Below are 18,962 nucleotides of genomic sequence, written 5' to 3'. Positions count from 1 at the left end.
TGGAATGTTGGCCTTTATTGCAAGGGGGATAGATTATAAAAGCAGAGAAGTCCTGCTACAACTGTACAGTGTATTGGTGAGGCCACAACTGGAGTACTGCGTACAGTTAAGGTCTCCATATTTAAGGAAGGATATACTTGCATTGGAGGCTGTTCAGAGAAGGTTCACTAGGTTGATTCCAGAGATGAGTGGGTTGACTTATGAGGATAGGTTGAGGTTGGACCTATTCACATTGGCATTCGAAATATATAAGATAATGAGGGGGCTTGACGAGGTGGATGCAGAGAGGATATTTCCACTGATGGGGGAGACTAGAACTAGAGGACATCATCTTAGAATAAGGGGCCGCCCATTTAAAACTGAGATGAGGAGAAATTTCTTCTCTCAGAGGGTTGTAAATCTATGGAATTCTCGGCCCCAGAGAGCTGTGGAGGCTGGGTCATTGAATATATTTAAGGCGGAGATCGACAGATTTTTGAGTGATAACCGAGTAAAGGTTTATGGGGAATGGGCAGGAAGTGGAACCAAGTCCATGATCAGACTAGCCATGATCTTATTGAATGGTGGAGCACGCTCAAGGTGCTAAATGGCCTACTGCTGCTCCTATTTCTTATGTTCTTAAGTATTTATTAAGAACCATACCCACGTCTCCCGCCTCCACACACAGATTATCATCAAGGGCTAGAAATTTCACTCACATCGCTGGCTCCCAATGGTTAGCGGTATTCCAGCAGTTGCATCTTTTTAACCGCCAGAACACCGCGGCGGCGGTGGCGAAGCCTAGCGATACAGACTGGAGCGGGCGGCGAAAACAGGAGAAACGTCAACGATCTCCTTACCTTTAGTAAGAGAAGCAGAACCTCTGTAGAAAACAGCCGGAAAAGCTTCTCTGCACATGTGCGGTCATTCTCACGCGATTTCGGGGTCAAGGGTGACCCTGCACCTGCGCACAGAAGAGTAGGACAGCACTCAACATTTTCAAGCTGCAGAGGTTGGTTGAGGTCAGTGAGAGAGGAGCTGGGAGAAGTGTTTTCAGGAGTACATTGATTACATTCAGTATATTTACAATTATGTCATAATATAAAATAATATCATTAATAATATAACTAGTAATAATAATAGATCTTAAAAAATAATAGTAATAATAATGTAGTATCTCCAAATTTGCGGATGACACTCAGTTGGTTGGCAGTGTGAGCTGCGAGGAGGATGCTATTTAGCTGCAGAGTGACTTGGATAGGTTAGGTGAGTGGGCAAATGCATGGCAGATGAAGTATAATGTGGATAAATGTGAGGTTATCCACTTTGAGACAGACTATTATCTGAATGGACACAGATTAGGAAAAGGGGAGGTACAACGAGATCTGGGTGTCATAGTACATCTGTCATTGAAGCTTGGCATGCAGGTACAGCAGGCGGTTAAGAAAGCAAATGGCATGTTGGCCTTCATAGCGAGGGGCTTTGAGTACAGGGGCAGGGAGGTGTTGCTACAATTGTACAGGGTCTTGGTGAGACCACACCTGGAGTATTGTGTACAGTTTTGGTCTCCTAACTTGAGGAAGGACATTCTTGCTATTGAGGGAGTGCAGCGAAGGTTCACCAGACTGATTCCCGGGATGGCGGGACTGACATATCAAGAAAGACTGGATCAACTGGACTTGTATTCACTGGAGTTCAGAAGAATGAGAGGGGATCTCATAGAAACGTTTAAAATTCTGACGGGTTTGGACAGGTTAGATGCAGGAAGAATGTTCCCAATGTTGGGGAAGTCCAGAACCAGGGGTCACAGTCTAAAGATAAGGGATAAGCCATTTAGGACCGAGATGAGGAGAAACTTCTTTACCCAGAGAGTGGTGAACCTGTGGAATTCTCTACCACAGAAAGTTGTTGAGGCCAATTCACTAAATATATTCAAAAAGGAGTTAGATGTAGTCCTTACTACTAGGGGGATCAAGGGGTATGGCGAGAAAGCAGGAATGGGGTACTGAAGTTGCATGTTCAGCCATGAACTAATTGAATGGCGGTGCAAGCTCGAAGGGCCGAATGGCCTAATCCTGCACCTATTTTCTATGTTTCTAATAATCATCATAATAAATAAATAAATAAATAAATTCATATCCATATATATATAAATAAGTATCAATACAATGGAGAATCAAGCCATGGAAGTGGAGAGGGCGTTAGGTGGGAGGAAAAGGGCCACTCATTTCTCGAAGGAAGCCCAGGAGTCATTGGTGGACAAAGTGGAGGCCCATTGGAATCAGTTAACACGGGGTGGGTAAGGAAAACCATCACCATCCATGTATCAGTGGTTATGGCGCGAGATCGCTGAAGCAGTGTCCTCCATCGCACCCGTGATGCGGGGGCCGAACCAGTGCCGCAAACGGTGGAATGACATCGTTGGATCTGCGAGAGTAAGAACTAACTTTTATCATGCATTGACAATTGACTCTTAAGTAGTGCCACGTTTTATTTACGGTGTAAAGCTTGGTGTCATTTTTATTTCCCATCATCGATCTCATTGTGTTAGTCCCCTGTATTTGCATGTATTCATCATGCAACATTTACGTGCTAACAAAACTTAAATCGTGCACTTGTTGACGAAAAGACTGGGGGGCTGTTAATTGGGGATGTGTCTTGTGTATGTATGTGTGTGTTCGGTATTGGTAGCTGTCAAATTAGTTCACACATATTTTTTGTTACCTTTGCAGAAAAAACTAGCCGGCAATAGGGCGGAGCTCCGCAAAACGGGTGGTGGTCCACCCAAGACTATTCCTCTGACAGACCTCGAGGAACGCGCTGCAGCCCTGACGGGAGCGTATGATCGCATCGCCACGTGTGCTGGTGCTGAACCAGTTCTCCTGGAGGGTAAATCTGCATAATCCCTGGACTGTACTGTGGTCATGTAATTCAATCTTATGGCAATATAATGTAGAATGTAATGTAATGCTGGGAGCAAGACATGTTGTGACATGATTTATTGGTTGTTCACACTCTGCCACTTGGAAAGCAAACTGGTTGGGACCCAAGTTTTGTTATGTCATGTACTTTCTCTATACTTTGCTAATGATACTTTCATGTAATGATTCTCAGCAAAAATGTTTGTTCTCGACATAAGCCGGCACAAAGTCAATTGCTCTGATGTTACCTCTGACCCCTCCCCTCCCCTGTCGCCAACCATTAATGTTGTGTTTTTACAGTTGCACAGGTGGAGTCATTGCAGGGAAGACCAAATGAACAGATGGTGGTGGAGGAGATGGAGGAGAAGGTGCTGCAGGAGTAGGAGGAGAACACTCCTCAAAGCGTTGTAACGGTGGTGGTGCATGAGGAGGGAGTGGTGGGGGGAGTTGACCTGTGGCCACCGGTTCTTTGTCGGAATCCAACTTTCTTGGATTCTGGCCCGAGGAAGCGGGAGCAAGCGGACTGCAACGGCACTCACCGAGCCCCATGGTGAATCCGCGGCAGCTGATCCGCCAAAGTGGGATCGCTGCACGGCAGGTAAATGCAAGCCTGGACATGATGGGACTGTCCAGGATGAGCATCAACTTGATTCGAGAGCTCCTCCAGGCCATTGCTGGGTTGTCCGAAAGCATCACGGCTTTAGCAGCCCGTCAATTGGAGGACATGGCGGAGCTGATTGCCGCAGCAAGGGAGAACATCCAGACTGCCAATGTCAATGCTATGCGGCAATCAATGGTCGTGGGATATGGCACTGCATTCCAAGGTGACATACCACCAATGGTGACAGCACCCAATCGTTGGGAGGAACCAGTTTCTGCCGACTTTGAAGATGGGTCCCTAGCACCTCCATCTTCTCCAGAACCCCCAAACATAGAGCTGCCATTGTCACTGCCCCCCCTCAGCAGATACGCTCGAGGTGCTCTGCTGGTGCACGACAAAGAAACATAGAAAATAGGTGCAGGAGTAAGCCATTCGGCCCTTCGAGCCTGCACCACCATTCAATAAGATCATGGCTGATCATTCACTGGTCCAGACGTGGGTAGGGCCAGGGGTATTGATAGCGGGAGGAGGAGGAGGGGGTCAGGGCCAAGGGTCAGGGGGCGATTGGGGAAGAAAGGCGTTGGGAAAGGTAGCCGCAGGTAGAATTGTGGGAGGGTGCAGGGGTGTATTCACTGGTGTTTATACTGTTGTTGTTGTTGTTGTTTGTTCATAATGTTTTTTGTTGTCAAAATTTGTATTCAGAAAAAATGTTATTTTATTACGTTGTTAAAGTTTAATACAAATTACAAGTTTTATATAAAATTTTATTCAACTAAAGCAGTCTTGTACTGTGTCTCACTCACTTCTGGGAAGGGGAAACTATATCCCATTTGTCAAATTTTAGGAAACACAACTTTAAATGTGTGATTGCCGGTGTCCCTTATAAACTCGTACCTCATCTTGGATGACCTAGACCCAACTGACTAGGGTTTTCTTGTGTCTTGTGAACATCACGTAACTGGGTAAGCCACTCACAATACAACAGCTCGACCAACCTGTGAGCATCCTCACAGGTGCATACATTACCGTTGTGATGCCTGCTACAGTTGAATTGCCTCACGACCACACTGGCAAGCCATGTGAAGAATGGTTACTTGGATGTACGCCTAGTGATTGACACCCTTCCCCCTCCCCCCCGCTCCCCTCAGGTCTCCTTGTCCACCTAGGGACTGACTTCCTTCTCCCTCCCCTCCCCTCAGGTCGTTATGGACACACAGTGACGTGGATGAGGCCCCATTGCGTGGATACAACCCCTCCCCCCTCCATGTGAGACAGTTATCCCCGTTCCCTCTGTAATCCTGTACTGGGAGTTAATGCAGTGCCTGGTCTGTGTGTGACACAGTGAGCCTCTTTGAATACCCCTTTGAATATGAAAACTTTTTTATTACACAATCCAATAATTTGCAAGGCTTTTAACGGTCACAATCCTTCATAGACTTCCTGATACAATGTTTGCACATTGGTGAGGTGATGTTCCAGTCGACCACAGAGTCGAAGTATCAATTAGCTAACACAGAACCAAATTATTGCAGAAAATCAGTATATATGTCAGCCCAAAGCCTACTGAACAAAAGGTTCTCCCAATTACATTCAAAGATACAAAAGTTCATTTTCTGCACAGAATCACTTAATTACAGTAGTGGTGATCATCTTGTCGAAACCTCACATATGTTAATATGTACACCACATATAATTAGATTTGCATCAAGAATTTAAAGGTTTTCTTCATTATCCACGATCTCCTGCCCACTGTAAAGCTGCAATCAAAATGGAGGGAGGCATAATGCTGGTCAGGTAAGTACTTCAGAAATGGATGGTTCCCATCGGAACAGTAACAGGCAGAAGCAGGCCTTAAAACAAAACTTTTTATTGGAATTTAGCGCCGGGAGTGAGTTTTCCATGATTTCTGGGTGTCCAAAGTGGGTGGGCGAGTTGCAGCAACGCCGGCGGTAATGGTCGGCCCAAATTACTGCTGGCGATAATCGGGAGGTGAAACGGGCTGTACTGGGAGGTATGTTACAGTTTTCTCCAAAACGGGCAGTAACTGGGCGGTAAATGGATGATGTGAGAGGACATTCTAGCCCATGCATGGCTCTAACCTTTCTTTACTTATCTTCTTGCTTTTAAGACTTGTGCTCCAGAACTAGCTGTGCCTCTAGCCAAGCTGCTCCAGTACAGTTACCTCAGTGGCATCTATCCAACAATGTGGAAAACTACTCAGGAATGTCCTGTCCATAAAAAGCAGGACAAATCCAATCCGGCCAGTTACTGCCCCATCAATCTACTCTCAATCATCAGCAAAGTGATGGAAAGTGTCATCGACAGTGCTATCAAGTGGCACTTCATCACCAATAACCTGTTCACCGATGCTCAGTTTGGGTTCTGCCAGAACCACTCGGCTCCAGACCTCATCACAGCCTTGGTCTAAACATGGACAAACGAGCTGAATTCCAGAGGTGCGGTGAGAGTGACGACTCTTGACATCAAGGCAGCATCTGACTGAGTGTGGCATCAAGGAGCCTTAGTAAAATGAAAGTCAATGGGAATCAGGGGGAAAACTCTCTACTGGCTGGAGTCATACCTAGCACAAAGGAAGATGGTTGTGGTGGTTGGAGGTCAATCATCACAGCCCCAAGATATCGCTGTAGGAGTTCCTCAGGGCAGTGTTCTAGGCCCAACCATCTTCAGCTACTTCATCAGTGACCTTCCCTCCATCATAAGGTCAGAAGTGGGGATGTTCACTGATGATTGCAGTGTTCATTGCCAGTCGCAACACCCCCAAAAATGAACAGTCCATGCCCGCATATAGTCAAACCTGGACAATATTAAGGCTTGAGCTGATAAGTGGCAAGTATCATTCGTGCCATACAAGTGGCAGGCAATGACTATCTCCAACAAGCGAGAGTCTAACCACCACCCCTTGACATTCAACGGCATTACCATCATCAAATTCCCCACCATCAACATGCCGGGGGTCACCATTGACCAGAAACTTAACTGGACCAGCCACATAAATACTGTGGCTACAAGAGCAGGTCAGAGGCTGGGTATTCTGCAGCGAGTGTCTCACCTCCCGACTCCCCAAAGCCTTTACGGCATCTACAAGGCACAAGTCAGGAGTGTGATGGAATGCTCTCCACTTGCGTGGATGAGTACAGCTCCAACAACACTCAAGAAGCTCGACAAAGGACAAAGCAGCCCGTTTGATTGGCACCCCATCCACCACTACTTTAAACATTCACTCCCTCCACCACTGGTGCACCGTGGCTGCAGTGTGTACCATCTACAAGATGCACTGCAGCAACTCGCCAAGGCTTCTTCGGCAGCACCTCCCAAACTCGTGACCTCTACCACCTAGAAAGACAAGGGCAGCAAGCGTATGAGAACACATCACCTGCAAGTTCCCCTCTAAGTTACACACCATCCTGACTTGAAAGTATATCCCCGTTCCTTCATTGTCGCTGGGTTAAAATCCTGGAACTCCCTCCCTAACAGCACTGTGGGAGTACCTTCACCACATGGACTGCAGCGGTTCAAGCCACCACCTTCTCAAGGGCAATTAGGGATGGGCAATAAACAAATTTTTTTAAAGTTTAGGCAGTAAGCATCAGCAGACTGTTCAGCCATTCAATCTCTTACCATCCAATGCAGACTAAATTGGACAGGGTGCAAAACAGGCAACCTATCCCGACCCAGATACTGAGGCCTATTGGAATATTGCCACAAATGGCTGTTGAGATAGAGCATAGAAAAAAAAATTGAAAAAGATCGGGCGGGAAAATGGAGTTGAAGCAATGATCAGCCGTGATCTTATTGAATGGCGGAGCAGGCTCGAGGGGCCATATGGCCTACTCTTGCTCCTATTTCTTATGTTTCTTATGTTTTTAACCCACCTGGGCAGGTGAGGTGAAATTTAACCCCAAGCAACCCTCAAGCATCATGTCGTCACCAGCACAAGTAGAGCTGTGCCAACAATCCCACTGAAGCAGTGTATTCTCCCACACATTCTGTGTAATAAAACTGTAGAGCAACTTCACAAAACATGTAACTTGCTGATCAAAACTATAAAGAAAAGGAACTTAAGACGAGATAATCCCTTCTGGGGCGAATGGCATCCTGTAAACCAACACATCACATCTGACCTTCGGAAATGTTATTTTATTGAATCACATTCCTTAGAGCAACAGGGTAGCCAGGCATTAAATTCTGACCGATAGCAGCTCGTTTATTATTTACAGAGTAAAGACTACATAGTCCACATACAGCACATCTGTTAGCCAACCTTACTGTTCACTTAGAAGCTGATACAACACTTAAAATAACAAGCAGTGTCCAGAGTATGTGGGTTTAGGAGAAATGGGTACATTACTAGCAGCCTGGGTCACACTGTGCTCAGCTACTCTACCTATTATCAACTTCCAACTAGTCATTTGTTTTTTTTTTAAACTTAGCTTTTTTATTGCATGTATACGCTTGTTTTAAGTCAAAGTAAATGTGACATCATTAGTTGAATTAAATACTCTCGTGGGCCCCAAGAACAAATTACACAGAGAATCTACTAGTAAGTTCTAGAAAGAATGGGAGTTCGGAGTGGAACTCGGTTTTATTGCTTTCGCCATATTGCATTCTTTTTGCCTGCAGATTTTTTTTCCCATAACCTTGGTGCTTCAGATCATTGTCGTGATCCAATTTGGTGTGGTTGCTGTCACTGATGATGGTAGCAAAGTCAACGCGAAAGAGGGATGTGTGGATGTGAGAAGGGCCCGGGGAGCAAAATTGGTTTACATGCTGCTGAAATACATCTCGTTTTATTCGCTACAAGGGAATGGACTACTTTTGCAAGGCTTCCTACTAGAATATAAGATATACACTAAATGCTTATAGGGGGGAATCTATGGTGTTTGAAAAGTTTTACTGGGAAGCTAGCATGGGAACAAGTGTGGCCCGTTTTACATTGCTTTAAGCTCTGTACAAGGTGGGGATGGAGGGATGGGGGTGGGAAAGTCCACTTTTACAATATACAAGTTAATTTAAAAGTTTTGCAACGCATATGGACACTGTGAGTTAAATACCATCACTTTAAACCAAGACTCATAGTGGTGAGCACAGTTGTACAATTACTGATTTAGGGGCTGGAAGATATTTCCTCCAACACATGCAGAAAATAACCAGCGTTGATTTACAATTTTATACATTTTACTTCTTGTGGAGTATGAACACCACACCTACGAGGACCGCAAGGGCTGTGATGGCCACCCCTCCGAGTATATATGGCTTCATGTTTTCAAACAAATTGCTGGGCTGCCCTTCAGAAGTATCTTCCTTGTCATCCTGGGCTTCCGGCTGGGTGTCTGCTGCCTTCTTGCTTTCCAAGGCGCTGGCGGGCGGTGTGACGGAGTTGTCCCCTGCAGGCTTCGGTTCATTGGCTGCAGCAACCTCGGCAATCGGCTTCTTCGGGGCGTTGGTGGGCTCGGGCTGTTTGCTGGGCAATTCTTTCTTATCTCCAGCCACGGTGCTTGCTTTCGATGCGGCAGACTTGGGGGATTCCTTAGCTTCTGCCTTGGATCTGTTTCTCGTTTCCATGGCTGCCTTCAAGCTTCCGACCAAACTATTCCCTCTCTAGGCGGATCTCAGCACCGCTGCGATAGTGCTTTTCAGTATTTTCTGATCTACAAAGGCAAAATGATCAGATGGTCTTTTTAAAATGTATTCATCGTAAATGAACAGGTCTCCTTCTCAGTTATCTCTTCAATTCTCATATTCCACAGTCTTGAAGGAACAACCTTAAGAGAAGAGCAGATAGAGCAATCAATCAGTATATCAGTCCTTAGAGCAGAGAAGGTTAAGGGGAGATTTAATAGAGGTGTTCAAAATTTTGAAGGGGTTTGATAGAGTAGATAAGGAGAAACTGTTTCCAGTGGCAAGAGGGCCAGTAACCAAAGGACACAGATTTGATAATTGGCAAAAGAGCCATGAGGAGGTGAGTTATGATGATCTGGAAAGGGTGGTGGAAGCAGATTCAATAGTAGTTTTCAAAATGAAACTGGATATATATTTGAAAATGAAAAAAGGGCTATTTGGAAAAAGCAGGGAAGTAGGACTAATTGGACAGCTCTTTCAAAGAGCTGGCACAGGCAAGATGGGCCGAAAGCCCTCCTTCTGCGCTGTGGGATTCTGTGATTAACCTAGTGTGAAAATTAGTTCTGCCTATTTGTGAATAAATAAAATTACCTTTGACAATCAAATGTGTTTTTTAAAATGTTACTGATTTCATTACTCTGATTGTAAATCCTATCCAATTCTTTCTGAAGTCTGCCAGTGCTAGAGTACAGTTCCGTGGGCACCAGTAATCTTCAGTACCTTACTCAAGGGGCCATTCTTTGTAAGTGAGCCAAGGCATTAAACAGCAGCAGACAATTTAACTAATAGTGGCCAACTGATCCAAGCACGACCCTGTCCTCATTTGAAGGCGTACATGTACACTTTCCAATTGGGATTATCAGATAGGAATCAACAGCAGGAACTGTAAATTATTTTACTTACAGGATTGCTGGATGCAATTGTAGCGATGGCTATTCAGCACAGACCAGGGATCAAACTTGGAGCTCTTCTGATCTGTGTATAACACCACGTGCCGCATTTATCTGCTAAGCCACAGGGTGAGTCAACAAAAGGCCTTTCAAAAAGTGAATCATTTCAGCCCACATTATGTAAAAACTATTTCTCGACAACAGTTACATTTTATTATTTTGTTTTCAAATAGAAGCTGTTAAAAATGTATATGGGATACCAATGTTTTTATAAATAGTGATGTGGAGCACAAAAGCAGAGAAATAATATTCAATTACTACAAACCATTAATTAGGCCGCAGTTAGAATACTGTGTCCAATTTTGGCACCGTACTTTAGGAAGGGTATCGTGGGCATGAGGAGGTAGTAAAGTGATTAATTAAGTTGATACCAGGAATGAGAGACTTTAGTTATGAAAAGAGGCAACAGAAACTGGGACTCTTTTCATTAAAAGAGGACTAATAGAAGTATTTAAAATTATGAAGGGTGAAGGTAAATTGAGAAAAACTACATCCACTCATCTGAGAGTCGGTAACTGGAGGACAGAACTTTAAGATCATCAAAAGAGCAAAGGGAGCAGTTAGAAGAAATTGTTTTACAAAAAGGGTTGCTCAGTCATGGAATGTCTGACCAGAAACAATGATGGAAGCAGAATCCATCATCGCTTTTTAAAGGGAAGTGAATGAACATTTGTAATGGAAACATTTTAATGAGTATGGGGAAAAGGAGGAGAATTGGACTAAATGGATAGCCCTTTTAGAGCTGGCACAGGCGTGATGAACCAAATGGCCTCCTTCTGTGCTGTAAAATTCTTTGATTCATAATATACAGTAGCTGGAATTTGTGCCTTAAACTTTAAATTAAACTTCTTAATGCATCTTTCGAACTAACCAATATTGCAAATATTAGTGTAGCTCATACTATCTGTTTGTGTTTTTTAATTAAGCATTAAGCATCTCATAAGCTATTTTATTTTGCTACAGTTTTAATAACAACATTAACAATGCAAATATTTTGGGGGTATAAAATTTACATTTAATGTGGCAGAGGTGAGATATCAGTTTAATGCCAAATGGGACCTGGGCATTTCCTACAAAGAGGATGAGAGGGAAAACTAGAGGGAGAGTCACCCCTCCTTTGAATGATGGAGCGGCTTTAATAGTGGCCTTTCATCTCTGGAGCCTGGCTTTGATTTCAGCCCAGACTGATGCAGTAAAAGCCGGATCTTCCTGCTATATGTATGAGTTCTATCATTGTGAAATGAATTTATCCAATCTCAACCCAGTTGCTTTGGGCCTTAACTGGGCAAAAATTGAACCAATTTAGCAGAGAGATGGCCTGTGCCCAATTGGCACAGATGTTGTTCCAACTCCCAGGTGTTTGCTTAAAACTCCCATTCGACCCATTAAATATGTTAATTGGGTTTCTAGTGCCTGTTGAGGACCCCCTGGAGAAATTAGTTACTGATGAACAGGGCAGACATCAGGCCTTCCCCACTTAGGATTCTTCAGCGGCTCCCGCGGTCACCAACGAAAAGTAAGTACTGAAATGTTTTTTTAAAATCCTTCCTGTGGATCCAGGAGCAGGAGAGCTTCTCTCCAACGCCATAGGCGGCAAGATTCCCCACCCCTGTAGCTCGGTCCAAACCCCCTACCAGAACTTACCTGAGGGTCATTGCCGGTGAAGAACGAAGCCCTAAATTGGATGCTCCCATTGGGTGGGTGAGACCAGTGCTGGCAACTCACCCAAGTATGCAGATGAGGCCCAACATCCAATTTCTCTCAATCCTCGGGCCTCTTGCTTCAGATGCCCGCTAATTGCACAGTGCTGAGTCTGGGCAAGAATTTTTACCTCAGTAAATCTAATCATATTTTTACACGCCCACTCATCTTTTACCAAAAGGAGTTTTGAAAGCCTATGTTTTGTTTTCTTTCTTCGATGGATGAGCTCCCCAGTATAAATATTGAGGGTGTGAAATCCTTGTTAGCTGTAGAACACTGTTTATGCTGATATCAGATGTGCTGTTCATTTTGTATTCAATCGGTATAAATTTCATTTACTCCCCAAGGTGCTTCCCTGACATTTATTTCTCGATTGTGTGAATTAATCCTTTCCCCTCACATTGTCAAGCTTGTTCGCTTCTCCCAATTTCTGCCTTTGATTTCATCAGCATTAACTGTTTAAATAAAAGCACTGCACACCATCAATAAAAAGAGACAGAATAAAAAGCTGAGCTTGCACAAGAGCAGTCTGATCTTGCGTGTCAGCAAGCTGACCTTGCATGCCAGAAGTCTGAGCTTCCACTGCAGCACCCAGACGTTGGTTGGCTGCTGCTTGTGCTGCAATGGAAGCTGAGACATCAGATGCTGCATCATGTCTGGGTCCACAAGTGCACTAATGGAATTGCCCACCACTTCCACGTTGGAAACGATGAGCTCCAAGCTCTGCTCAAAGCCCTGTGCGAGGTTGGTGGCGGACTCCTCCGTGTTCCTTGACATCGCACGCAGGCTTTCTGGCAGGCCTGCCAATGCACCAAGCAATTCGTTGTGCATACCCATCAGCGTTCTTCTATATAAAAGCAAAATACTGCAGATGCTGGAATCTGAAATAAAAACAGGGAATGCTGGAAATCTCAGATTTCCAGCATTCTTCTATAGCCTGCCCCATCGAAGTGCTCATCTGAGTGCTCTGCAGCAGAACTCATGTGCGACCTCGCCTCTGGGAAGCTGGCACCTTTGCTACCCTTGCCCCCTGCTCTGGCTTCAGGCCATACTTGCCCAGTGACTCACCACTTACAGATCCCGCCTCTAAGCTATCCATTAAGTTATGCGCAGTGTTAGTATCTGAGCTGGTGGCTGCAAGTGTGAAATCGAGTGACGGGGTTTCTTCATCATCACTGTCTTCCTGCTCTTCCACCTGTTTCTCTTCCTCCACTGCCTGGCCAGGGTGCAGTTCTTGGGTAACTGAAAGGAGAAAGGCACAAGGGTAGGGTTGTTGTGAAGGGGAGGGGGGAAAGTAAGAGGTCGATGCTTACACCATCTGCAGCTTGTAAATCAGAAGAGATTGTGGGATGAGGGGGAAGTGGGATGTAGAAGGAGGATTAGGTAGGCGGATACTATCATCTTCTATCATTTCAGCCCCATCACTGGCCAAGGGCTCAACAATAACCACTCTAATGATCGCGGGCACCGTCTCCTCCATGGGGATAAGTACATGCAGCCGCGCCTGTCCCCCTCAAGTTGTGCATCAACTTGTCCTGCAAGAGGCAGAGAAGATGGTCAGTGAGTGTGGTACAATCTGTTTGGATGGTGTGGCTGTCATGGTTGAATAGCTGGCAATGTGTGCAAGCTGTGAAATGCGGGTGTGAGGCTTGCAGCAGTGCTAAGATTGTGAGGGTGAGTCGAAGCTATGAATGTTAGCTATGAGTCCTGATTGATAGATTGTTAATAGTGAGTGATTGGGGTGTGGTGCGTTGAGCAGTTTGAGGCCAGTGGTGCAGATGGTAGGATATGGTATTTGAAGAGACATTCATTGACCTTGACCACTCGTGTGAGATCATTGAACATTTGGTGGCACTGCATCCAGGTCCTCGGGGCTTGAATCCTGGCATTGACCACCACAGCTATCTGGCCTTCTGAGAGTTTGTCTAGAGGGCCACCTAGCCCCCTGTGGATAGAACACATCTATCTGCTCCTCCACCACAAAGGCCTCCAGTGCAGTGTTGAAAATCATGGAGAGCCCGCTCTCTGCCACATTGTGCAACTCAATATGAAGTGGAAAAAGCACAATGACTTCCAGCACTTGCTCCAGCCACAATGCAGCTCCCCTTTAAGAGGTGCAGGCAGGCTTTAAGTGGTGCGAGTCTCTCATAATTTAGAGCCCCCTGCTGAGCGCCAGCTTGACACAGTAATCATGTAAATTAGCAGTCAGCATAAAATTGGCGTGCTGCCTGCATCGGAAGTAGCGGGTGTGGGTTAATCGCGCATTGCAATCCCCGCACCTGTTGAGGGTTATGAAATTTAGCTCCCTCAGTCTATTAAACAAAATAGCTGTTTCACAACATAAAAATATACTTTATGCGAAGCAATCGGGGGAAAAAAAATCTGTTTCCAAGAGGAAATGTTTAACGTGTGACTTTCAACTGGTCCATTTTGCTGAATATCCATTATTATCAGGCTAAGGATTTGTCAGTCGGACTTGAAAATGTACCTCCCACTGACTGCAGGAACAGCTTCTTACCTATTAAAGTGAAATGAGAGCCTGTTAGCTTTGCTTGTGGGTGTAATTCAAATTATTCACCCTGGCTCCTGCTTCCTAACAAGGCTCCTGCTGAGAGTAACTAATACTGAACTACTCCCAGCCACACATTCAATTCGATCCCACAATGCACCCTGAGGATCATACTTTGTGGTCTGCGTTTCTCAAATGCTCAGTCATGAACTTGCTCTGGGTAAAATGGAGCTTTTGCAACACAACCCAGTGAAGATGGAGGTGAACCAGGCTTGCTGTCGACCATCAGCAGCACTCGGAAGTACTGCGGACCTGCTTAGCTCAGCTACCTGGAATGCCACGATGGATCAACTCAGTTCCAGTCTCCCATTGCCAGGCATTTCATCTTAGAGCCAAGTTGCTCCTAAAGAGACCTCACTTACCTCCCCCACAAGGAATCCAGTCACTTGCTAACAAGTGTCGGTTTGAGCCCTTGCTGCTCAGAAAATAGGTACCAGGATTTTATGCTTACATAGCAATTCCATTTGCCTTACACCTATTACTACTTCTGCAACTGGCAACATTTGCGTGTGAGAGAAACATAGAAACATAAAAAATAGGTGCAGGAGTAGGCCATTCGGCCCTTCAAGCCTGCACCACCGTTTAATATGATCATGGCTGATCATGCAACTTCAGTACCCCACTCCTGCCTTCTCGCCATACCGACTGATCCCTTTAGCCGTAAGGGCCACATCTAACTCCCTTTTGAATATATCTAGCGAAATGGACTCAGCAACTTCCTGTGGTAGAGAATTCCACAGGTTCACAATTCTCTGGGTGAAAAAATTTCTCCTCATCTCGGTCCTAGATGGCTTACCCCTTATCCTTAGACTGTGAACCCTGGTTCTGGACTTCCCCAACATCAGGAACATTCTTCTTGTCCTGTCCAATCCTGTCAGAATTTTATATGCTTCTCTGAGATCCCCTCTCATTCTTCTAATTTCCAGTGAATCTAAGCCTAGTCGATCCAGTCTTTCTTCATATGTCAGTCCTGCCATCCCGGGAATCAGTCTGGTGAACCTTCGCTGCACTCCCTCAATAGCAAGAATGTCCTTCCTCAGATTAGGAGACCAAAACTGCACACAATAATCAAGGTGTGGTCTCACCAAGGCCCTGTACAACTGCAGCAAGACTGCCCTGCTCCTATACACAAATCCTCTCGCTATCTAGAGGATTCCTACCCTACAGGACCACTGCGTGGGCAATAGGGATGGGGATAGCCCCAGAGCACTGATCTGAGCCACGCTTTCAGTGTTGATCTAAACTCAGAGGTGCCTCTGGTAATTGATATTGGGTCCATATTCCCCAAGCAACCTTTGGACAGTTCTGCTGAGACACCCTTCTCCAACTGTGGCCTTCACCTCAACTCAATGGAGTATCTCTGGTAATCTCAGAATGCGGACCCTAACATTCCTCTGGATTGATGTGCTAGCTATGCTCCACCTCCACCCACTCAACCCTCCATCCCTCTGTGTCCAGCCCTGGAAAAAGCTTTCTTCCAATTCACTTACAACTGCACTTTCAAAATCCCAATAATCCAGCCTTTGGCCTTCCATTCACCATGACATTTCTGCAGCTACCGATCTGCTCAACCACACCCTCAACTGCACTGTTGATGCCCTAGTCTCCATTAAAACCAATATTCCCTCTCACCCTGGCCACTCCCCCTGGTATGGCCCTCACCTTCATTCTCTTAAGTCCAAGAGACGCAGACTTAAACGGATATGGTGGACAACTGCTTTAACCAATCAGCCATGATCTTATTAAATGGTGGAGCAGGCTCGAGGGACCAGGTGGCCTACTCCTGCTCCTATTTCTTATGTTCTTAACCATTAACCGCCAGATCTAGCTGGAACACATAAAGCACTATCGGGTCTTGGACTCAGCTGCCAAAACTGCTCACTGTTCCAAGATCATCCTGGAATGCAAAAGATATTCCTCAGCTTGTTTTCCCTTCTACAAACCGTCTTCTTAAACCACTCTCCCCGGTTTCCTCCACCCTCACCTCCAACAAGTGCTCAGGACTCATCCGATCAATTGCCTCTGCCACTTCCCTCCCTTCCCCTAGTCTACCGGGCCAAACTTCCTCGAAGGTTTCCCCTGCCCTAGCCCTGTACTCACATCTTTCTTTAGTGTCATATTTAACCCCAAGTGTTGAGTTTCCGTCCACATATCCGTGTCATCACTAAGACCGCCTAGTTCCACCGCCGTAACACTGCCCAACTTAGCCCCGCCTCAGCTCATCTGCTGCTGAAACCCTCATTCATGCCTTTATTAACTCTAGACTTAACTATTTCAACACACTAGTGGCCGGCCTCCCATTTTCTACCTTCCAGACACTTGAGGTCATCCAAACCTCTGCTGCTCGAGTCCTAACTCATTCACCCATCACCCCTGTGCTCGCTGATCTACATTGTCTCCTGGTTAAGTAACCCATCAATTTTAAAATTCTCATCCATGTTATCAAATCTCTCTATGGCCTCGCCCCTCCCTATCTCTAATCTCCTCCAGCCCTACATCTCCGAGATATCTGCGTCCTCCAATTCTGGGCTCTTGAGCATCCCCAATTTTAATCGTTCCACCATTGGTGGCATGCTTTCAGCTGCCAAGGCCTTAAGATCTAGAATTCCCTCCCTAAACCTCTCCGCCTCTACCTCCTTTCTCCTTTAAGACGGTCCTTAAGACCTACTCTTTGACCAAGCTTTTGGTCATCTGTCCTAATATCTCATGTGGTTTGGTGTCAAGTTTTGTTTGACAATGCTGCTGTGAAGTGCCTTGGGATGTTTTACTATGTTAAAGGTGCTTTGTAAATACAAGTTGTTATTGTTGAAGGGAGAATGAAATGTGCAGAAACTAATGAAATTGTGCCTATTAAAATGATATTTGGGTCAAGGATGCAAATATGCTTCTACTATGGAATCAATTATGTAATGAGTCAATGCTCACAGCACAGGGGACTGGGAGTTAATTAGACTAAAAATGGCCTAGTCCCTAACAGCCAGCCCTACTTTGGGAGTTTACTGGTTGGAGCTAGCCCCTCCTAACAAAGGCATACCCTGCTCTAGGAAAATAATGTGCAAGCTGACATGGCTAGCATCAGTCTGTCAGTGAATGCACCAGCTTGCAAGTCACAGAATTGTAGTTCTGAAACCCCTGCTTCTGCAGTGTGGCCAGGGCCACACAAAGGCATGGTTATAAAATGTTATTCTCAGTCAATAATCTGTTAATATATTATGTTTGCCTAGTTGTCCAAGAGAAACTGAATTTGACAAACTGCAAATGTAAGATTCCCAGTGGGGCCTATTAAGCAATTCTCCCCAGGAGTCACAACCTTCAAAGCTTGAATCTGCGAGCGACATAGAGTCAGCATCCCTCCTGTGCTCATTGACATTCATTATTCACTGAGTAAAGGATCTCTTGCGTTGTCTGTTTTTCCGTTCCCTCACTTTCAGCACTCCCTAAATCTGCATCGAGAGCAAATGGATCTGGAGGAGTGTTATTGATCTGGAGCCGTCTTTAATAACCCGGCCCAAACATTCAAGGTCAAGTCATGGAACCTACATTCGCAGCTGTAAAAGTCTTTTCAACAGATAGACAATTCATTTTAGAAGGGTATTGTCTGGAGGTCTTCCTCTCTGCATGTAACAAGAGAAAAAACATATCTTCTTTTATTTCAAGTGCAATGAGCTTAGCATCCTCCCACAAATGATCATTTGTATTTTTTTTTAAATCAAATGTGGTTTAAAATCTGCACAGTGGGGGGGAAGCAAGTTACACATAAGCACATTTTGAAAAGAGTCAATCATTTGGAGAAGGATTTGCATTTACTGCATTTAAATGCATATCTTTGTCATAATCATGTTTGGAGGATGTTGCAGCTGGCCATCTTTTTGCAGACTGATTTTCTCTTTTATTTAAAGCTCAATTCATTCCCCCACAGTCAGACTGCTTCCCTGTGGAAATCCAGCAGTCTGACCTCTGTTAGCTAGATTACATCCATTCAAACCAGAAGACAATGTAATGCAGTTTTCCATTATTACCAGGTACTAGCAGATCAAAGTCTTCTGCCGATTATTTCTATTTAAGCCATCCTACCTGCTAGTTTCTGCTTTGCTTTTCCTTCGGGCTCTCTGAAATCACAACCATGAGCCTTGTCCTTTGCTGCAACCCTGTGACGTCCACGGTCCTTCCACCTCACTGCAAAAAGCTGGGCCTAATGTCTGAAGATGCTGGATCAATATAGCCAAGATAAGAAGGAGGCAGTATATTGGAGAGCCAGCTATGAGCTGGAGAATTGGAATCTACCATTCTCATCATCCTGTGGGTGATTACAACACCAACCAATTTTATTAATAAAGCATTTAATTCTGTCATTGTGAATATGAAGGATATATTGACAAAAAATATCATGAATATTATTCAATTTGACAGCTACTTTTGAATATTGTATAAATTCTTATTTTGATCCTCTGTTTGCTATTTTTCAAGGTCACTGTGAACAGTTGCAAGACTGCAGAAGCGCAGTTATATCCCAGTTGATTTCTGGGATTGTGGATGAGTCATCCTCCAAGCAGTGAGTTGCAGACAGCAGTGCAGTATACTAAACAGTATCTTACACAGTC

General features: G+C 45.0%; 1 long non-coding RNA gene across 1 annotated transcript; it reads right to left on the bottom strand.

Annotated features, from left to right (window-relative positions):
* Nucleotides 1-7,644: 7,644 nt before the first annotated feature.
* Nucleotides 7,645-18,626, bottom strand: LOC139279443 (uncharacterized). Its single transcript, XR_011596476.1, has 2 exons — nt 18,436-18,626; nt 7,645-9,284 (listed from the first exon to the last, which is right to left on the bottom strand). It is a non-coding gene; the product is annotated as an uncharacterized lncRNA (long non-coding RNA).
* Between the last annotated feature and the right edge of the window lie 336 nt (nt 18,627-18,962).

This window comes from Pristiophorus japonicus, chromosome 14 (assembly GCF_044704955.1).
Source record: "Pristiophorus japonicus isolate sPriJap1 chromosome 14, sPriJap1.hap1, whole genome shotgun sequence".
Lineage (NCBI taxonomy): Eukaryota > Metazoa > Chordata > Chondrichthyes > Pristiophoridae > Pristiophorus > Pristiophorus japonicus.
This window is presented reverse-complemented; position numbering and strand designations above follow the sequence as displayed.